The sequence below is a fragment of the Narcine bancroftii genome, chromosome 13 (assembly GCF_036971445.1).
Source record: "Narcine bancroftii isolate sNarBan1 chromosome 13, sNarBan1.hap1, whole genome shotgun sequence".
Classification (NCBI taxonomy): domain Eukaryota; kingdom Metazoa; phylum Chordata; class Chondrichthyes; order Torpediniformes; family Narcinidae; genus Narcine; species Narcine bancroftii.
The window spans coordinates 24,307,453-24,331,166 of NC_091481.1; the positions used below are offsets into that span (position 1 = coordinate 24,307,453).

Sequence of the window (23,714 nt, forward strand, 5' to 3'; positions counted from 1 at the left end):
AGATAAAGTGAATGGTCACAGTCTTTTTCCCCAGAGTAGGTGAGTTTCAAACTAGAGGCTAGAATGAGAAGGGAAAGATTTAAAACACGAGGGGAAACTTTTCACAGAGAGGATGGACATATCTGGGAACAAGCTGTTCGATAAAGTTGTAGAAGTGGATACACTCATGACATTTAAAAGATGTATGGCCAACTCATTGAATAGGAAAGGTTTAGAGGGATATGGGCCAAATCCGAATGGAACTAGCTCAGATAGGCATGGCCAAAGTGGGCCAACAGGCCTGGTTCCGTGCTGTATGCCCCTTGTTCAAGTACAGTCCCAGTTTTAGTCAGTCCTTCCCCTTTCATCCTATTGCACAAGTTAAAGGTGGGGATGCCAGAATGGAAGCAAGTCAGAGGCTGGTTACCCTGAATGAGTGGCTCACCTCACAATCCGATGTCTTTCAGATGGTGGAAACGTGCAAGTCAGGTAAGTGATGGACTATTCTCTGCCTGTCTATATAAGCGCTGTTCCAACAACACACAATTGACATAATTGGGACATCATTCATTAAATATTCATATTCTTCACAATGGAACCCAGTGGCTGCAGTAAATACCATCGACTGAACCACCTCCAAAAGCTGCAACCATGAAGATGACCCTTAACTCCTTCAGTTCTACTTTTCCCAACTGCACCCCCCACAAGTGGACTCTTCTTCTGTCAGACCCTTCAGCCCTGTTTCATTCCTATCTATCTCTCATTGTATCTTTTTGTTTATTCATTTTTTGAGATGTTTACATGAATGGAAGACCAGCATTTATGCCCATCCTTCATTACTCTTGAGAAAGTGTTGATGAGCCACCTTTTGTGGATCACAGGAGTCCTTTCATTGAAGGTACCCCCATGGTGGTGTTGGTTAGAGAGTTTGAGGATTTGGATTTAGCAGCAATGAAGAAACGGCGATATGTTTCAATGGCCAGGTGGCATGTGACATGCAGGGAATGGTGCTTCTGTGAAGCTGGTATCTTTGTGGTTCATCTTCATGGTTGCAGCTTTTGGAGGTGGTTCAGTTGATGGTATTTACTGCAGCCACTGGGTTCCATTGTGAAGAATATGAATATTTAATGAATGATGTCCCAATTGTGTGTTGTTGGAACAGTGCTTATATGGACAGGCAGAGAATAGTCCATCACTTACCTGACTTGCACGTTTCCACCATCTGAAAGACATCGGATTGTGAGGTGAGCCACTCATTCAGGGTAACCAGCCTCTGACTTGCTTCCATTCTGGTTTTATGGATGCTGTGGCCAATATGAGGACTTTAGGCTATCTCAGAAATGGGACAGTTGAGGCTGTGCACTTCTTCCACAGCTTACGTGGACCCTCTGTATGCTCCAGATGAATGTTTGCCTATATGATTAAGTGCTGCTTGATAGGACAGTTAACAACACTTTCCATCCTTTGGCTGATAATTAATTGATTGTTGGTGTAGGCTTGTTCTGCTTTTGAGAGCACGGCATAACTGGACATATTTACCACATTAGTGTATAGATGTGGTTTTAGTGGGTGAACTAAGGGAAGATGGAGAAATTCAGTAGGTCAGGCAGAATCCATGGGGAATAATGGTCAATCATTCCTTTGAGAATAAAGTAGGAACAAGGAGATAGTAAACCTCAAAACAGTGTGGGTGAGGGCTGTTGGGAGCTGCCAAGAGGAGTTACTGGACAACAGAAGGTGGAAAGACTGGTAGAAGAAGAATCCACTTGTGGGGGGGTTGAGGGGGTTGCAGTTGGGAAAAGTAGAACTGAAGCAGTTAAGGGTCAGATGGAAACAGTGAACCTGGATTTGGATGAGCATTACCTAAACATGGTGGAATATCCGATATTCATGTCACAGGGTTCTGGGAAACCCGGTATAAATAATATCGTGTTGCTCGAATTTATATTTGGCATGACCCTGAGAAAAGGTGAGCCCAATATATTGGAACTGCTTGGTTTCAGGCACAGTTGATTGTGGAGCACAGATTTTCACTATTACAGCTGGAATGTTGTGGAATGAAATGGGCTTTGCTGTACCTTATTATTTTTTGGTGTTTGATATAATGTGGAATTAATTGAATTGGATGAAGAATGGCTTCTGTGATGGTAGGATCTCAGGAGGAAGCAGAGAGAGAGATCTTCTCCCCATCCATTTCATTTTACAAAGTCATTTGTCTTCAGCACCTCCCTACCATTTCTAATGTTTGTTCAATAATAGTATTTGTTGCGCAATATCTATTTATATTCCTATCTCCATGGTGTTCTTGAGACCTGTGCCCATGCCATTCAAGTTCAAATAATTATTTAGTTGCTTCTAATCCCGTGTCATGTTTTCCAAAAGCTTGAGCACTTGTGTGATGCGATGAAGGTAGTTTATAAAAAAAATAGAAATGGCTGGAGATGTTGCCTTAGCTACCTTCATTTTATTTTAGCTTTATTGCAGTATAATTAGAAACTATGGGAATTTTTATAGATCTTCCTTTTGTTTCCTAAAAAATATAATTTCCAACAGGAGTTATTTCAGTAGGTGGTGAAAATATTTTAACCGATGTAGCAGTGCTGAGCTGCAGATGTCATGATGCACATCTATTCTAATTTTTCATGTTTAAAGTTGGAAGTAAGCAATGAAGCCGAGAGCAGAGCGGAAGGAAATGCTATATATGGGTCTAGAAGGATGCTGGTCTGTAGTGATGAAGCTCCATGGTTCTGAACAAAAGCTGTGAAGCTGAACTACAACCAGGAATGACGTTGGCATAATTGAGTCATTAAAAATGCATAAAAACACTGGGCGTCCATTTAACTGTTTGAATGCCATGATGTTGCACATTAACTAAAATATAATCTGCTTAAATCACTTCAATGTATTCAACTGCTGAAAAAAAATTTTTTTGGCTTTTTCCACAGTCCCTAAAGTCAACATATTTTTTAAAGCTTTACATCTTTTCGATGAAGAAATAAGTGTCAAATAAGTTCAAACATTGCACAAAATTTAAGGTGAACAACTGGGTGGCCAAATATCTATTCTTATATTTATGATGTGTCATAACAATTGGGTGTTAAAATGCATTTAGCCTTTGTTCATCAAGTACTTGCCAAGTGAAAGATTCATTAGTAATATCAAGAATATCACACCCACACAGTCACACTGGTGTGAATGCATAAGAGACTCTAATACGTATTCAGGAGCTGAGTAATCAACAGGAGCTAATGATACCCTGCTGCAGACTGATGCAAAAGAAAACACTAAAGGAAATGGGCATTTGCAACTTTTTAAAGCTACTGATACAGCATCTTGAATCTGGAAGATGAAATAAGAAATTATTGGATTTTTTTTTAAATGAATGTGTGCATGTTGCCTTAATTTACAAACAAGAGATAGTAGAAACAAAAACATCCTGTTTTATCATTTTCCTCCTAGGCCTTTGTGCCATCATATTTTTCAGCTCAGGATGAGTTGCTCTTAGCAACATGTATACCTTAGACACCCCATGACTTTTTTTTAAATCTTTGTAAAATCTTGCAAAGATAAAAATATAAATTCAGATTAACCTGAGTAGATTTTCAAACTGTTTGTTGAAGTTAGTCCATGTTATCTTTGAAATATTTTCATACCCCAGCAATGACATATTATTTCTGTCTGGAATATTTGGTTTTAGATTTAAAAGGAATAGTTTGAATGACTACATTATATAAAAAAAGGTTTAGTAGATTCTGTACCTAATTAATAAATGTTTAATTAAGTATTAGCAGATTAAGTATATCAGTCTTGATAAAGGATCCCAACCTGAAATGTTGCCTGATTATTTCTACCATGGATGCTGTCTGACTGGCTGAGTCCTTCCAGTTTTTCATTGATTGCTCATCTTCTACATACATGATCCAGACATCAACTCAACCATTAATTTGATTGACCAAACATACGGTTGAGTTTTTTTTTAATGTGACACAAAACGACTTGAAATGGTCACGATCAGGTGTCATCACTGAAATGGACGGCACGATTAGCGGAGCGGCTAGCACAGTGCTATTACAGTGCTAGCGACTCAGGTTAAAATCTGCTGCTGTCAGTAAGAAGTTTATATTGTTATGAGCCCAGAGGACCCCAATACCCAGCAGCAACAGATATTCACCAAGACAAATGGTTACTTACACAAAAGTTGCTTTTAATTATCTTTAAACATGAAAACAGGATCAAACTTTAACATTACTATTAAATTACTTAACCCCCATCTAATTCTAAGCACACGTGTATGTAATGTGTGTTTAGAAAAGTTCTTTAATTCACAGTCCAATCTCAATTCTCAATCCTCCAAGTTCACTGGTTGCAGGGAATTCTTATACTGTGCACAGAATTTAACACTTATGAATTTTACCAGGCTTTGGTGCTTGAAAGATAAATAGTTTCCGCTCAGGAAGGTTCTTGTCGGTTTTCAGAGAGAGATTTGTTGGTTGCTGGACACAAACTGATTTCTTCTAATCAGCCACTTCAGTGTCTTGACGAAGAAACTTGCCCCATCAGTGTTTTCCAGATGATAACCTCTTTCTTTCAAGTCACCACAGAGTTATTTGTTGTTTCCCTTATTTTAAGTGTAACATTAGGCAGCCAGTCCTCTCCACTTATGTGGACCACAAGGGCTTTGACCAGGCTGAACTAAGCACTCTCAACCCGTCTTCAAAATGGGGTTTTTCCACAAGCTTGCCAGCTTGTCCTCTTCCAGTCCCAGCTGCTGGTGCTGAATTGTAGAACTGAATTCTCTCTCTCTCACACACACACACACACACACAGAGAGAAAAGCCTGTTTGACCCCCTCTGCTTGCAAAACTACATGACCCTCCTAGAACAGCAAACTGCACTTAGACAGCCTGCCGCTCCAAACCTAATCCTCCGAGGTCTTTCGTCTGCTGCTTTTCAAAACAACAAACCATTAGTGAAGGGTCTTTTGGCACTCCCCGAAGTTTTTGCAAAGGCCCTCGGAGCTGGACTGTCTGGCTTGAGCAGAGTTCCAGTATTTTAAATGAGATCTGTTTTGAAATGTTTGTATGTGACCTGCACTAAAAAACCTGCCACAATTTATCTCTTTTGAAACATATCAATATACGATATAAAATACAGCATAATCTGACACAGTATGTTCTCTGTGCGTTTTCGTGGGTTTTCCCAGGCTGCTCCGGTTTCCTCCTCACCATCACGGTTTTAGGTTAATTTAGGTACAGGTTTAAATGGCCAAAATAGGCTTCTACTGTGCTGTGAATAAAATTTTAAAAAATTAAAAATCAGCATTTTGCATGTGAATTTCCAGACAATAGCCATTACAAAAACATCAAATAATCAAAGTTTTGTGTTTTAATAGTATCTTCATTTTTTTTTTAATATACATCCTACAAAGCAGGTCATTACTTGCATGTTGGACATGACAAGCATTGACTGCACACTGCTTGCCTAAACTTAAAATGGTGTAATATGTATCTACTTATTATTCAAGTGTTATATAAAACATCTAGCATTGGAGAAATCGATTCTTCCTTTAGTCTTCTCCATCACAGTGTTAGTACCATTAGTTTCTGTGTACATCCATGCTGTTTGAGCCAAGTTTCATTGGATCACTTGCACTAGTTCATAAAATACATGTTATATCATAAATAAAGTGGACCTCTGCATAGAGATAGACTTTAAACACCTTAGTGGTTATTTCTCATCCCTAATCTTTTAATAAAGTTATGCCGGTATTCTGGTCATCAACTGTAAAATGTAATGACGGTTGAACTAGCAAACATTTGATTGATCAAACATTTCCAAGTTGTTGCTTGACAAATCTACTTGATGGATTTTCTTGGAATTGTGAGCAGAATAAGTGCTTGTCATCATGCTTATTCTTAATCATGTTCACTTTCAGTATTTATTAGAAAATGAGTTATTAGGAAGTAACGATCTTTCCTATGAAATGACGGTCATTATACTTTCATATAAATGTTCCAGCCAATAATGTATGTTGAATACAGTAGCAAATGTAGAATATTCAATTCTAAAGTAGTTGAATTTATGTGCCCAGATTTTTCTTTACTATGGGCCAGCATTCATATGCAAATTTAATGCTTCAAGATAATTGATATGACCTTTTTGCATTTAATTTTAATGATGCAAAAAGATGCAGAGAATGTCAGCCCCATTTGTCAGGATAAGTGGGAAAAGCTCTGGAGTTGCCCATGATTCCTTCAAAGTTATGGGTGGTGATCTTTGATGACAGTGAAAGAAATATGGGTTATTAGCCTTCAAGAATGTGAGGTATGGAGAAAGGCTGAGGAACTGGTTAGAATGTTCTTTTGTTAGCTGTGATGTTGCCAATGACCGTGGAAAGATGAGGGTGACAGAACACAAAGGGAAAACAAGAGCTCAATACAACCTGAAGATCACCCACAGGCAAATGAGTGACAGTAGTCAGCCACTTTTTTCCATTTCCGTCCACAGGAACAGGTCAGAACATGGGAATCTGAGGAGGGTTGTTCAACTTCTGACAGCTGAAAACCTGCAACCTGCAAGGTACAGGTCAGGCAAATGATGGGACACTTTCCACTTGCCCAGATGAGTCTATCTCCTGCAGCCCTTCAGATGTTCAGCATTATTTAGGATAAAACAGCTTGCTTGATTGGCAGTACACCCACCATTCTTCTCCAGCAGTGCATTGTGACTGCAGTGCCTACCATCGACAACTGCTCTGGAGTTAGGCCACTCCAACTGCACCTTAGACCTGTGACCTCCGCCATTTAGATGGACAAAGTCAGTCGGCCCAAGGGAACCAGGGTTCCACTTCAAGTTGTACATAATTCTGACTCAATAATGTGTACCCTATACTTTATTGCCACTGGGTCCAGTTAGTGAATCTGCATCCTAACAATATTGCACCAGATGGACACAGTGATTGAAAAAGGCAGCTTAGGACCCCCTTCTGAAGGATAATTAGGAATGGGCAATAAATGTTGCCTTGACACCAATGTACACATCCTGTAAAATAAATAAAAACAGGAGAATATTATCCAAAAGAAGAATTATTGCTGAGGAGTATTGCAGTATATTTTTCTTTTAAATAATTCACAGCATAAATCCTGCCAGCTGCCAGTTCAACAGTCAATACAATTTGTCTCCATTCAGTGTGCAACAATTAAATCAGTTCTGGATCCATATGTTTCATCAGAATGGATCAAATTTTGAAGTCAGCCATGAAGGAATGGTGCTCATCATTCATTGGGATCACAGATGCTCACAGGCTTTTAATGGACTTTTGACTGATATCAGGTAGTTACAGGAGGGTTTGTTTCACTGTTGACAGAGTATTTGCTGGGTTACTGAGCAAGAAATCAACAGCATATCTCTTCAATCAATTGATTGAACATTCCTCATCGAGAATTATAGCTGCTTAATTTTGTAGCCCTCAGATAGATCCAGTTTTGAGGTTTACCTGTGTGCATTGGATGGAATCTTCTTCTTTGGCTTGGCTTCGCGGACGAAGATTTATGGAGGGGGTAAAAAGTCCACGTCAGCTGCAGGCTCGTTTGTGGCTGACAAGTCCGATGCGGGACAGGCAGACACGATTGCAGCGGTTGCAGGGGAAAATTGGTGGGTTGGGGTTGGGTGTTGGGTTTTTCCTCCTTTGCCTTTTGTGGCAAACCTCTCGTATCTGGAACACTATCAGAACAAGAGAGTGACTGACTCATTCCATTGAAGCATCCCTTCATGCTTAAACTTGGACATTCCTTTACAAAGAGCAATGAAATGTAGTTGGAAGACATGTTAGCCATGGAGCAGGAAACTTATCTAATTTCAGAAGTACTGAAGGACAGCAAACCTGAAAACCTGTCCGGTTATGGGCTGCTGCACTGGAATTTGTTGCAGAAGAAAAGTGAAATAGAGGAATCCTGACTTTGATTAGAACCAAGGTTCTCAAAACACATGCTGAAAAGGTGCTGAGAGCAGATGGTCATGAAGGTCAGTGGCAGGAGTTAAGCCTAAGGCTCTGGAATCAATGCTGTAAGAATATCATTGACTTTGAACAAGTGGTCAAGGTCCATGAATGCATCTGTCATGCAAAATTGAACCAACTGTTAGAGATTATTCAATTCACCATGACCCTAACTCTCATCCACCATCAATCTCTATCAGTCAGACTCAAACCTACCTTTCAAATGCTTCACCACAACTACCGTACACTTAACCCTGCCTCAATACTCATAGGTGCATTTAACAGCTTGCACATACCTGTATGAATCACAATGACAGTTGCCTCTCACTTAAAGCAAAAAAATGGCACACTACAGGATGGAACACCTAGCCCTGTATGTCCAAGCTCTCAGGAACAAAATGGTGTTGGCTATTGCTGGAATATACACTGTTTGAAGATTAACAGTACTGAAGAATCTGATGCCTTAATATCTAAACCCTCTCTGGACCCTCTCTCTTCATTCTACATGTGTTTTGGTTTCTAAGCTGTTTGTTGAACCAGGAAGGGAAGAATAGCTAAGACGATGAAGCGATACCTTTACTTGATTTCACACACAACCACCAGGTCAGTTCTTGCCATTTTGTGTGGAGTGGAATATGACATTGAGGAGAAATCTATGCATGGTGGGACACAGGACATCTTGCCTGAAGCCAGAATATGTACATTAAAGGCTGAAGAGTAAATTTTCATGTTATATTTTGTTGACAACGACTTGGATGAAGACCAGTGAGACTAATTAAATAAAATGGCTAATGGATATGCACAATATCATCTGGTAGAAAGCTGGAGGAGTTGGGCACAAGGCCTTGGGCAGGTATAGGAATCTATCTTTTTCAATGCATAAGTAATGTCCTACTCTAGATACAGAAGTATTTAAATAGTGTCCTTGAAGAGCTTTTAACCTTGTGCTGGAAAGTGATATTAAGTTAGAGAGCTCATTTGCAAGTGGCACAGTCATGGCGGGTTAAATAGCTTTATCATAATTTGTTGCAAATTTTCTATGATTCTATATTCAAGCAAACTATTGAAGAGTAACAACATTCTGCAAAGGGAACAATCAGTGTTTGGAATTGATTGCCCTGATTGTCCAACATTACTGGACAGGGATTGCTTCAAATAACTGAAGATGGAGGAGTTTTCAGTGTGAATGCATCAAAATCACACAAACATTCTGTTGGGATAGTATGGAAATATGTTTGTGGGAACAGGCACATGTACAGGGATAAAGCCAATTTATTCCAAGTCTCAATGTGTCCCATATGCATTGAAGAATTGGTAAACAGAATAATTTTAAAGATGGAATTAAAAGTACCTGTTTGGCACTTGTAATTCCACAATCGACATTAAAAGCCTAACATCTGAATGCATATCTCAACCTATCGAATGGATCTATTGGGTATCTAATGTGCATATACAAATTTACAATTGTTATATGCTTCAATGTAAATCCCTTGTTGAAGTACAAGGGCAACAAAGCGTGCAGAGGTGAGAGAATTCAGATGCAGAATTTGATTGCTTATGAATAGGCATTGGATGTTACTAAACAAAAGTGAAAAAAAATTGCAGATGTTGGTTATCAGAGATAGAACCTTAGAACACTACAGTACCGAAACAGGCCCTTTTGTCCCTGTGCTGAACCATTTTTTTTTGCCTAGCTCCACTAACCTGCACCCAGTCCATAGCCCTCCATACCGCTCCCATCCATCCAAATAAAAATGTTAAATATTTTGGGCGTGCAGCATCTATAAACAGAAAAAAAATTAATATTTCATTTCAGTGATGTTTCGTTGGAACTAGAAAAAGTTGGGGAAAATGTGAACTCTTAACTTTTTCTGTTTTAACTTTTGTGTACAAGGGTGAGAGAACGAAGGAATGTTGGTGATGAGAAGTTGAAGAGGTACTGTATAGCCAATATTGGTGCTGACAATTAAAAGTGGTATTGACATCACAGTCTCTCTTAGCCTCCATCTGATTACAGATATTTCATTTGTTTTCCCTACAAGTTAGAGCATGTTCAATTCTAGCACTTGCTATTTCTGTCAAGAGGTCATCGACTTAAAACATTAATCCTGTTTCTCTTTTGAGTGAGGTCATCTTACCTTTTGAGTTTTTCCAGCATTTTCGGTTGATATATTGGATGTTGTTGTCCAAATAACTAATAATTTTGGTGATCATTAATTGCCTCCCTAATATCATAACTCATGTCAATTGTTTGACATGCAGCATGGTAACAGGCCCATGAGCCCGTGCCACTTATTTGCACCTTATTGACCTACAACCCCAGCACACTTTTTGAATGGTGGCAGGAAACTGGAGCCCCCTGAGGAAATCCACACAGACATGGAGAGAATATACAGACAGCACAGGATTCAAACCCCACTCCCAGTCATTGGCACTAACTAACTGTGCTGATAAAATTGTTTAGTGCTCAAAGAAAAGTCAATTGGCCAATCAACACAACATTAAATTGGAGCTGACACCTTCAGCTGTTACTAATTTAGAAGCTTCGAAAAGGTTTTGTGCAACATGAGATAATAAATATTTGCCAATATGCCATCTTTATCTGAACTTCTTTTCTTTTTAAAGAAAACTTCAGAGCATTTTATTGAGATCAAACCAAACCAAAAATAACTTCAGCTTCATGAGCAGCAGTTTATATTCCACTCGTTAAATTGCTCATGTAGGTCATAAAAGTCTTGGCCACAATTAAATTGCAATTAAACTCCGATGGCACATGCTGTATAAATTGTGAGAAATCTGCAGTCAGATTGAATCACGTTAGTGAGTTCATTGAATCCATGATAATTAGCTATTTGCCAAAATAATGCCAATGCTTTAGACAATGATGTTTCGAGATGTGTTTTAATGGCACGGTTAGCGCTGTGGTGAGTACAACGCTATTATAACGCCAGTGACCCTGATTCGAATCTGGCACTGTCAGTAAGGAGTTTATATGCGTGGGTTTCCTCCGGGGTGGGGTGGGGGGGGTTCTGGTTTTCCCCACCCATCAAAATGTATGGGATTTGTGGGTTAAGTGGTGTATTTGGGCAAACAAAGACTTGTGGGCTGGAAGGACCTGTTACTTTGCTGCCTGTCTAAATTTAAAAAATTAATAAACAAGGATAAATGGAATCCTAGAGAATCATAAAGTTTTAAATCACAGACGTCCTTAAACCTTTCCTATCTATGTAACTGTCTAGGTGCCTATTGAAGGTAGTAATTGTGCCTGCCTCAGCCACTTCCTTGCAGCCTGTTCTATATATAGACCACCTTCTGTTTGAAAAATGGTGTCCCACAGCCCCCTTTTAAATTGTTCTTATCTTACCTTGTAACTATGTTCTCAAGTTTTTGAGTACTCTACTTGGGTAAAAAGACAATGACTGTTTACCTTATCCATGCCCATCGTTTTTTGTCAATCTCTGTACGATCCCCCTCAGCCTTGTGCTCCAGGAGAAAAGTCCTAATGCTGCCTTACAAGTCAAACACCCTCATAAATTTTGTTTGTAGCCCTTTTCAGCTTCCTATGATTGGCAATTGGAACCTACATACAATGCTACAAATGTTGTCTCAGCAATATCTTGCAGCACTATGTCCCCATTGCTGCACTTAGTGTCCTTACAGATGAGGGCAAGCATGCCAAATGCCTTTTCACAATCCTATCCAGCTACGTTACTACTTTCAGGGAACAATATATCTGTACCCCTATGTTCCTCTGTTTGACAATACACTTCAGGACCCTACCATTTAACACCATGGTTTGATGAATCATTAATGTATCATCATACCTTTAGGCAGCAGAAAGTCCTGCAAAAGGTAGTGGACACAGCTCAGTACGTCACAGGCCAAACTCTGCCCACCATTGAGAAAATATACATGGAATGTTGCCAACGGAGAGCAGCAGCAAACATTGAGGATCCACACCACCCAGGACATTCACACGACCCAGGACTGCTTCCGTCAGGAAAGACGTATCGGTGTCACCATGATCGGGAACAGTTGCTACCCCTCCACCATCAGACTCCTAAACGCACACAATCAGAGGCTAATTCGAGGACTATCACTTTGCACATTATCTATAACTTGTTTTTTTCTGCATTGCAGTCAGTTTGTTTACTTTTTTATATTTTTCTCTTTTGTTTGCATTTATAGAAAAGTAGAAATTCTGCCTGGCCCACAGGAAAAAGAATCTCTCTCAGTGTTGCATGTGATGTCGTGTATGTACTCTGACAATAATTCTGAACTTTAAACTTATGAACAAATGAATTAAATTCTACCTGCCATTCCTTGACCTGCTTCACCAGTTGATGTGGATCCTGCTGTAAACTTGGACAACCTTTCTCACTCTTCACTACACCACAAATGTTGCTGTCATCTGTAAAGTTACTCATCATGGGAACTATGTTGTCCAAACCATGAATATTGATGTACCTGAATCGGAGAAACAACCTTCCATTATCACCCTCTTGCTTTTTCCAACTAGCCAATTTTGAATGTAAATTGCTGTCTCCCCAGATTGCCTGTGATTTAATCTTCTAGACCCCAGCCTACCTTTCGAATGACCATATACAAAATATCCTCCACCCTCCCCTTTTCAATTCTTTTGGTGATCTTTTCTTAAAATAAATGATCAAATTTGAGAGACCTGATTTTCCCATGAACAAAGCCATGCTGACTTAATCAATCCTTTCCTCTCCAAATGTTGATAGGTTCTCTCCCTCAGAAGCCTTTCCAGTAACTCACACACAGGTCAGATTCACTGGCCTATTGTGTCCTGGCTTGTCTCTTTCCCTCTTCTTAAATGAAGGCATAAATAAATGTTAACATCAAGTCTTTAAAGGAATAGAAATAATTGCTCTCTGCAATCTGAAATTCAAGTTAACCAAATCTTTCAAAAATTATTTTTAACTGAGGCAAACAGTAAGGGCACAAGTGATTACACACTCTATTGCTGTGGAATGTCCACATTTTTACGTTATATGGCCTTTAATTGTTACCTCAAAAATGTCACAAAGGAAAGATATTTAAAATAAATTCAAACCACTTCTTTGCTTCATACATCTTCCATCCGTTGGATAGACAGATGAACTGCAAAATAGAACATTACTGTGACCTTGCTTGCCTTCTAGGCAATTTGGACTCTGAGATAATTGATTGGCTGCTTTGTGTGGGCTGGATAGTCAGTATCCTCTGCAGGTTGCAGAGGTGGATCAGCACATTGACAAAATCTAGAATAATCTATTCTCAGAGTTTTAACTGTACATCATTGAATAAATACTCTTCTTAACTTTCTCTTCTCACAGCTAATTGCAAGTCTCCAGGCACTGTCTACACAGCTCCAAACCAATTGTTCTTGCCGGCTTTTACTGTTGCTGATCCAACATTATAAGCAAACATAAAGATGTTCAGTTGATTGTCTTCATAATCTCAATCATGTCTGGAATAATTCACAGGGATTATTATCACATGACATGATTTTTTTTATTGGTATTAAATTCAAATTATTAATAAAAATTATGAACTTGCATTTCATGATCCCTTTAACCACTTGAAAGCCATTGAAGTTCTTCTGATGCATAGTTGTAATGTTCATAGGTTATTTCCTAAATTGTGCTCTGCATCTTGGTCCAAACATTGAGATAAATGACCAGTTTATTTATTTCTGGTGATGGTGGCTATGGAAAAAATGCTGGCCAAATGCCTCTTGGCACAAAAGCATCACAATGCATTAAGTTCTCAAGTCTGTGCAGTATAACTTGGTTTCAAGGTGTCCAACTCAGTTGAAAAATAATACTGTATAACAAAGCCAACAGGATCAAAGAAACAAATTAATTTATCTGGATGCACAATAATATAAATGTTATATCTATGTATTGCCGGTGGGCTGATATCGCCTCAAACCGTGCATCTTGGCACCTCACAGTTCGGCGGGCAGCAACCTCCTTTGAAGAAGACTGCAGAGCCCACCTCACTGACAAAAGGCAAAGGAGGAAAAACCCAACACCCAACCCCAACCCACCAATTTTCCCTTGCAACCGCTGCAACCGTGCCTGCCTGTCCCGCATCGGACTTGTCAGTCACCAACGAGCCTGCAGCAGACGTGGACATTACCACTCCATAAATCTTTGTCCGCGAAGCCAAGCCAAAGATATCTATATTATATATTATATCTATATTATATATTATATATGTGTGTGTATATATGAAACTAGAATATATTATCTATCTTGGGTCTAAAATTTATGCCTTCACATTTTCCAAAACAGAATTCGATCTATCATTATGCCTGTTGTCATAATGGTTTATTTAGCCCGTCAAGGAATATGGACACATTCAGTTTTTGATTCTTTTTGTACAATGTCATTATTGCAGGGATCAAATCAAATGGATCTTTGAAGTTCCACTCAATAAAAATTTCAATGCTTTCTAAAATTAAAATAGAAGCTAAAAAACAAATATTTTTTAAAACAAGTATTTACATTATAATTTTTTGAATAAGGTGAACTGATGGATCATTGAGGACCAACTCAAAAAGAGCAAAATTTTCTAAAATTAAAGTGGAAACCGAAAAACAATACACAATAATTTTTAAAATTAAAAGAAATATTGACATTAATCATGCTGTGAAAAACATATGTGAGCAAAATTGCAATCCACATTCGTAAAAATACTTTTTAAAGTCAGAAAATGTGCTCAGCAGTAATAAGTCGAGTTTATTGTCATCTGATTGTACAAGTACAACCTGATGAAAGTTCTCCAGTCCTCAATGCTTAATATGCAGACACACAACCAGACATAACACAACATACAAACAATACATATGCAGGAGAAGCATTCATATAATAAATAAATAAAGATAGATAGATACTGTTAGAGGCCAAAGGACCCCAAAACCCAGAAGCATTCAACATTCACCAAGACAAGTGGCTTTCAAAACAAAAGTTATTTTTATTAGCAAAAGTTATTGAAAATAGAATCAAACTTTAACCTAACTGTATTCTTATACTATACTCCAAATTACCCCCTTCTAATTCTAAGCGCACGTGTATGTACTGTGTGTTTAAATTCATTTGGTACACTTCTCCGTCTTCCAACTTCTCTGGTTGCAGGCAATCACCATACTGTGCACAGAATTTAACATGTATAAAGTTCACAAGACTTGTTGCTTGAAAAGTAAATGTTTACCACTCAGGAAGGTTCTTGAAGGGTTTGCAGAGAGATATTTGTTGCTCCAGGATTTCCACAATTGAGGAACCACCACTAGTCACCTCAGGGTCTCGCTGATGAAACTTGCCCCTTCAGGGTCTTCTAGATGGTAACCTCTTTCTTCAAGCTACCACAGAGTTCCATTCCTTCCTCTATTTCAAGAGAAACATCAGACGGATAGCACTTCCAGCCATCTACTGCTCTGGAACTTGCTTTCATCAGTTTCAAACAGTTTTCCCTGGATTGCACTTTTCAGTTACTTGTCAGTGTCCCACACACTGACTGATTGACCGTCTGACTGAGCTGTTAACTCAACTCTCTCGTTTCCAACTGAAACGTCAAAGAGAGCATGTGACTCATGTCTTGCAAAATTCCCACCTTCTCCAGCAAAACAACAGGAGTTCTTTCTTCTTCTCAAGTTGTTATCTTAGGTCTTTTTTCTTGTCTTTGGCTTGGCTTCGCGGATGAAGATTTATGGAGGGGTAAATGTCCACGTCAGCTGCAGGCTCGTTTGTGGCTGACAAGTCCGATGCGGGACAGGCAGACACGGTTGCTGTGGTTGCAGGGGAAAATTGGTTGGTTGGGGTTGGGTGTTGGGTTTTTCCTCCTTTGTCTTTTGTCAGTGAGGTGGGCTCTGCGGTCTTCTTCAAAGGAGGTTGCTGCCCGCTGTACAGTGAGGCGCCAAGATGCACGGTTTGAGGCGATATTGACCTTTCTGTCAGCTTGAGCTCTTTGCAGAAAGGGTACTGATGGACGCATGACTCCAGCAAGACAATGGTCAAGCCTTTTATGACTCAGTTCAATTAACACCTACTTATAAAAGGTGCTTAGATTCTCCAGAGATCTTGTAATGTGAATTCTTCAGTCTTTCAAATAAGATCTGTTTTAAGATGTGTGAATGTATGTGACCTACTTTAAATCTTATAAAATTCTCCCCAAATATTAATATTGTTTCAGTACTATGAATATTGTTTCATGAATATGAAAGTTTTAGATGTTTAGTGTGAGCAGTTCCTTTGGTCGCTCAGCATTTTCACTGACCATGGGAAGAAGCTGTTCCTCAGCCCTCAGCCCCAGTGGTGCTATCTCTGATACTCCTGTAACTCTTTCCTGATGGGAGCAGCTGAAAGATGTTGTATGCAGGGCGGAAGGGGTCCTCAATGATTTTGCGCAACCTCTTTAGGCAATGATCCCAGTAGATTACATCGAATGGGGGTTGGGGTGGGGGGGGGAAGGGAAACTCCAGAGATCTTCTCTGCTACTCTTAGACTTCTATGGATTGACATAAGTACTCCCTTAAAATATTGCTCATGTAAGAACCGATTTTGGTTAGATTCATTTGTAAATATCTTTTTATGTAAATTCGATAATTTTTCTTTGATTCACATCAGAGAAGATTCTGAATAGTGTATTATCTGGAGTGAAGTTGAAATGCCAATGGCAACTTTAGAATATCTGTGTGAAACTCTGTATCTCCTGTTTCACAATGAAATTAATACATACACCAACATTTTTAACATCAGAATTCTCCAAAATCTCTCTGAATCTATTCTTTATTATTAAAATATCCCATTTTAACTTTTATTCATTTAACCCACTGGCAATCTAATTTAATGTTATCAGCTGACTTGGATTTAAAAGCTTACAATTTTTCATCTGCGGTGTTGTGTTATATTAAGCGTTGATTAAGATTTAAGACCTCCCTTTATATTTACCTTATCAAGCCTCTAACACCAGAAATTCATAGTGATGTTATAATGGGTTAACATGTAGGCAAATGACATTGGTTGAAGTGTTGAACTAACCATCATCAGTTCTTGTAATTTTATAGGGATTCTTACCACCAAGTGAAGCTTTACAATAGATGGATGAGGCATTCATCAAATGATATAATGTTTCATCTAGCCTTTTGTGCATTGATGCAGTTCCTGTCTCTCCAATATGACCTTTGGAAATTGGCTGGGGGCTCAGGTGCCTGTTGTGGGGCCATCAATCATTATAGTAAATGCATTTTCAGAATGTTTGCATTCCAGTTGAATCAACCTTGCCCATGTTGCTCTTGCAGTTTAGTTGGCTTAGATCACCATTACTCTTGAAAGGAGCAATCTTCTGTCAGAAAGTAGCACATTGGCTGACACTGTATTAGCCTGGTAGGAACTGGATGCTTTGGAATTAAGGGTTGTGATCACCATAGCAGCCACAGTTGAATCTCTGTTAAATCGGGGTCAGGACTTTCCAGTCATTGTCAGGCTGGGTCCCTCAGCATGTCTATTTGCTAAACATTGACAGCTCGCATCTGGTGCCATCTGCAATCTTCTGGCATCTTCTTGCTTCTCTGCCTATCACTATATGCCAAACCAGGTGCCAGGAAAATATTTAAGGCAATTCATGCTGTATTGTTCATTAGATTTCTGCCATTTCACATCTGCCATTTTTTTTAAAAAATGTATAAACATTGGCCTCTGAGAATCTGCTCTCTGACATTTATTGCTGCTGGTTGTGAGAACAAATTTGAGAGCAATAAGGTTATCTAACATTACGTGAGAGGTTTCTTGATAAACTAATGAAGAGGCCCCTTGTTGATTTAAAGTAATTTCCCAGCCATTTTTGCACAATTGTGGAAGGGAAGTTCCTGGAAGGTGCTCCTATCTTCCAGGTTCCAGCACATTTTTAATTGAGTAACAGCAGAATGAAAGAGAGGAAGGGTCAAAAGGGGCAAAATGAAATCACTCAATCCCAGGATGTTCATTTATTCTGCAACTTTGTCCTCCAATTATCCTAATTAGGAATAAAGATACCTACATGCCCTATTCATTATTGCTCTGTATTGAAGAGATAGCAGTAGCTTTAGATTTTTATAAATTACATATTTTGTAGAAACATTCTTAAAGAATGTAATGTTTTAAAGGCTTGGGCAAGCAAGGGAGTGTTTTGGATTTCCACCATAAATAAAATTGTTGGAATGTGCTTGCCCAAGCCAGCAGTTCCAGACCCTTTATTGTACTGGAGGACTCACCATTGAGCCAACAGCACTTCACAACAGGCTCCTCTGTTTTACAACAAGGGGAACTAGTTTAGGAACAGTGGATAGTGACTGCGTCCCTTTAACAGGGTTGCTTACTCTGGGGGGGGGGGGGGGGAAATGCAAGTAAATAATTGGTTATTTTATTTCAATATATTTCATCATTTATATTAATTTTATGTTGTAATAAAAATTATCTTCAAGTTCTTTTAGATACTTTAATGAGATTTATTTTTTAATTTTTAAAATCTCTTAAAGATGTGAAAATTGTTCTAATTTCTTTGATGTGAGCAGTGAAAATCCATGGTTTTCTAGCACTTGAGGCCTCCTCACTTTTCACAATTCACTCCAACATGATGATCTCTACTGCTAATTTAACCCTTTGTTTTTATTAAAGTAGGCCAGACAGATGAGGTCCATGAGTGGAGGTCAGGTGTGGATAATTTAGTCAAAAGATCTCAGATCCTCATGCTATATAAACTTCACCCAAAGCCATGAACCCAATGAACTACCTGTAATTCCTTATCCCTGTGTTTATCATTGCCAAATACCTTCTAAATGTCCTGCAGTGCAACAATGTCTAATCTTAAATAATTATTGGCTGAGGAAACACCTTAGGATGAACTGACTATAGCATAAATGTCTTTGTTAAGTTACCAATACCAAGAAACTGCACTGAAATGCAAATAAAAAATGAATTAATCAAATAAAAGTCAATGGAAAAGCCAAGTAAATTGTGGAATTTGATGTTATTTTTCCCTTTGTTAAAATTGAAACGATTATGAATCAACATGAAGAAATCGTGCTGGTGGATTGTACTGACTTGGCAGTTGTTTTAGATCTGAGAGCATGTTAAATAAGGCAAAAGTCTTTAGAAAGTTATTGCAGCTAATTTCTATTACAAAACCAAACATTTAGCAAAATATTTAACAAGGAAAAAGCAACTAGCGTCACGGCCTTCTGCCTGTTGGAGACTCCATATGAATGAAGGCTATTGAGCAGGCTCCATCCTGGCCTGAGGAAAAATCCCAGGACTTAAAAATAAACTCCCTTCTTTCAATACTAAGACTATACTAAAATAAACAACTTCTTGTAGCAGTTGCCTAGACCATATTAACAATTTCAGAGAGGGAAAAAAAAAGTTTATACAGATATACAGGCTGCTCTATATGTTCTAGTTTAACCCATTTATTGCTGGATAACATTGCAGTTACAACTTGATTCCCTTTATATAATTCACCCTTCAATACCCAGCAACTCATTCAACAATCCCATTTGTAATTGTGCTTCATCTTTTACAATAATCGCAAGTAATGACAAATGCTGCAATGTAACTATAACATTGAGATAATAATAAAGAATAGAGTAACAAAAAGCAAGATGCGAAAAAAAAACACATTTATATGGAGCCACCATATTAACTGTATTTCCAGACTTTGAGATTTTCATTTGTTCCTTGCAGCATGGTGTTCAGAACAAGTGGAGAGCAGGTACCAATTCTTGAACAGAGCACAACATGACTGTGCTAAAGGGCCAGATACATTTCACTGACTTTGACTGTGAAGTCAAGTGTGAGTAAATAAATCATTAATTTTTAATTTAACTTTAAAGTGGAACAAAGGGAATTTCTATGAAAGGGTGAAATACTAGAGAAGGTTGATTTCCTTTTTTTTTGAAACATTTGGACAATATGTTAAGGACCAAAGCTGAAAAACTATAGAGTTCTGGACACCAAACTGCAGGATTCAGAACACTGCTTTAGGACTAAGACTTTTTAGCTTTGAAGAATGATTGGAAAGTCCGGGATTATTTCCTTTTGAGTAGAAGTAGCTAAGGGAATATTTAATTATGATATGGAAAACAATTGTACCAAGTGATTTTAAAAAAAAACAGCTTTATCCCTTCTGCCATCTGATTTCTGAATGAAAAATGAACCACAGACACTATCTCATGTTTTCTTCTTTTGCACTAATTTATTTGTTTTTGTAAATGTAATTTATAGCACTATTTCCTCCTATAATACTGCCTCAAAATGATGAATTTTGTGATAAGCTCATGACAATAAATTCTGATTCTGAATAACCAGATATCCCTCAGCATTGAGATCGATAATTGGAGTCACACATTTAAAGTAATAGGTAGAATTATCATGTTTAATTGATAACTTGAATATGATTTGATTTATATTTAATTCTTAACTAATGAAAGTGCAGTAATATATTTGGATTGGGGTTCCCCTGCAACTCTAAGAATAGATTTAATGTGCATTTGTAAGAAGAGACTGCTGTAAGGTTTAAACCTGCGTCAATTGGTAGAATGCATCAAATTTGAAATGTGCATGGGTGGGAGAATCACTCATTGCGTCAAGCACTGTTTGTCCTAGATTTCCCACGCAGCCAAGTAATAAAGTGAATGAGAGGCAAGCAGAGAATTTTTATAAAGTTGCTACTGTGTGGCATGTTTCCTGTGCTGTAAAGTTCTATGGTTTTATGGCCTACTCCTCATCTACTAACGAGCATTACAGTGTTCCTTCTTGCTGGCTAATTGAGAAAATACGACATTCAGTGAAATAAGAAATCACGTTGTATAATTAGATTTGAAAGTAATTCCTGGGTTTACTGATGGATATGGAAATCTCCTGGTTTGCAGCCCCCTGACACAGCCAGCAACTGCATTGATATGTTGTGGAGCACAACATTAGGAAGGGGGCAAAACTTGCATCTCACAACATTGAGTTCCCAGGTATCTATGAGAGCTCACTCAAGGAAATATGGAAATTCAATCAGATCACATCCTTGGAGGCAGGTCAGAAGATCAGCTGGCACATACTGTACCCATCTATTTCTCAGCAGGTGCTCTGAATTTAGTTTACTTTGCAGTTGGGATTAATAATTAACCTGCTTTCCCATCTCACTGAGGAAGTGATCAGAGAAATCAAGTTTGAAACGTGAGAGGGAACAGTAGAATACCATAAATTAATTAACTAAACTCATGGAAAAGTACAGAAAATATCATTGATTTTCTACTGACATGTTATTCACCCTTTTGGTATAGTTGCGATGCTGCAGTAAACACCAATGGATCATTTTATTTACTGCAAATGACTAATTACACACGTAGAAAGATATTTTAGGTCTGTATATTTCTAGATTGATGAGTTACATAAATGGTTGTTCAAGGTATATAAAGTCATTGAGTAAGCATCCAATTATTCTGGTTCAGAAATGAGTATGCACTGAACGCACATTTCATCAGGGATACATTGCTGGAACCTCTTACAGCTAAAGAGTCAAATTTCAGTGTATTTCAGGATGATTTTGTAATTGTTTTAATCCAGGATAACATAATGTTCCATTGGGAGCTAAACTAGTAATTTTTAATCTATGAAGTACTATATTACTGAGTTGAAAGATCTATATGTTACTTCTAAAACTATAAATTGGTAATACAAAGATTATTTCATTGTTGGGGAAAAATTTTTATTTACTTGCGGCCATATCAGAAACAAAAAATAGAAATATGTGAAAAATATGTCATGGGTTAAGTTTGAAAACGGCTGATCAAGCAGTAGTTTGTTGAATTCACTGATATCCATGTGGAGACTTAATTTGCAATAGCCTGAGGACAGATTTGATCAACATATCTGCCATTAGCTGAATTATGCATCCTATTATCTCTTCTTTGTGTACAAAACATGTTATTGTTTCCACATTCAATCAGCATAAAGCGGTGCAGGTTCCTGCTAAGCCTCTTTTTAGTTATAAGCAGAAGAGACATGATAGAAATTGGAATAATCAGCACTCCGTAACCCAGCTTTATGCTCCCCTTCATAAGCAGTGATTCATTATAGTGTTCTGGAGTGTGAACACTCCCAGGTACATGCCCTCCTATAATCTGTTTAGTCTTCCCACTGTTCTGTCACGAATCAGGCATGAATCCCTGCCTTCTGGCATTCCTGTTGTAATGAATGTTGATCTCAGTGTGCAGTGTGGAGAGAGCCATGGCAGGAACGTGCAAGGGCTGGACAAGCAGTATAGCTGCTCAGAGTGGCAATGTAAGGCTCCGGCTTTGTGTGGGGAAAGACTGAGAACTGGCAGCACCCACTCTGTGTTGATAGACTTTCTAGATTTTCCAGCCTCCAATGTCACCTTTTATTGAATGCAATAGAAGCTGCTGTCTTCCTTACTCTTTGTTTGGCTGTACAGCTCTCTTAACCTAGACATTTCTCTTTGGTAAACAAGTTCACTGGTGGTTGCTGTCGACTTGTTCCCATGGAGAATTTTCTAGGCAGGATAAGACAGTGAAGAGGGAAAGACACATTTCCTTCATGTCCACGTCATGTTTCAGCACATAGAGCAGGAATGACCAGTTCCATGCTATGACCTAGACACTCTGTTCCAGACGGGATACAGCCCTGAGCCAAAATCTCAGGGACATTTGCAACATCCAGATAATATAAGCCCTGATGGGCAGTCATTGCACCTTGCCTCTCTACACCCAGTCAAGTGGTAATGGGATCAGATAGGCTTTTTCATTGCAATGGGAGAAACAATGTGGTATAACCCTCAACCATGTTCCCAGCAGTTGGGAGGGCAGAGGTTCACTTCAGGCTTCCACCACAACACCATTGGAAATAACATATCTCTCTCTAAATATATTGTTAGAATGACCCCTATTAGGTTTGATGCTCTTATTCCTGGAAACTTATCCAGAGTGCTATCTGAGGGATTGATGGTAATTGGGTAGACAAAGTAAATTTTGAATAAATGATTAGAATGCAGACAGCATTGAACACTGCTTCTTACTGACAAGGTGAGTTGTATTCTCAGCAAGTAAATATGTTTCCAAATCATTCTCAGTCATAACAAAATAATGTTTCATGAGGTCTGAAGAATGCAGAGAAGTATTTTGAATTTATTGAGCTTGTAAATATGTAGTATTTTTATGCATATTCCAATTAGATTTTGGATGTTCATTCAGATCCCCCACATATTTGTCCAACCATTGAAAGACAACTGGTAGTTGGAATACTCTTCTTATACCACATTGTTTCTCTATGCATATCTCAGATTTCTTGTCAGAGTACATATATGATATCACATACAACCCTGGGATTCTTTACCCTGTGACAAGGCAGAATTACCACTTACTGATAGTGGAAAAATAATTGTACACAATGCACATGAAAATAAAGAACTGTAAATAGATATTAAATGTTAACAAACTGGCTGTGCATTGCGGAGAGTATTTAAAAACATCAATAAAGTGCACAAGCAAGAGTCCCTGAGAGTTTGTCATTGAGGAGTCTGAGGGGGGGAGGGGTAGCAGCTGTTCCTGAACCTGGTGGTGTGAGTCTTGTGGCACCTAGACCTCTTTCCTGATGGCTGCAGTGAGAACAGAGCATGTTCTGAATAGTGTGGATCCAGCGACAGCATTCCCAGTGGGGAGGGTTTTGCCTGTGATGTCATGGACTGT

At 38.5% G+C, this 23,714-nt stretch overlaps 1 protein-coding gene across 18 annotated transcripts in view; it reads left to right on the forward strand.

Moving 5' to 3' along the window:
- The window catches only part of anks1b (ankyrin repeat and sterile alpha motif domain containing 1B), an 823,124-nt gene that overhangs the window by 434,932 nt on the left and 364,478 nt on the right, over positions 1 to 23,714 (forward strand). The window contains exon 1 of one of the 18 annotated variants that reach the window (XM_069908382.1): positions 19,794 to 19,810. The exons of the other annotated variants lie outside the window; for them this stretch is intronic. The gene's annotated coding sequence lies outside the window, so the exon portion shown is untranslated. Of the gene's footprint in view, positions 1 to 19,793; positions 19,811 to 23,714 lie in introns of those variants that run through there. 18 annotated transcript variants of the gene reach the window in all.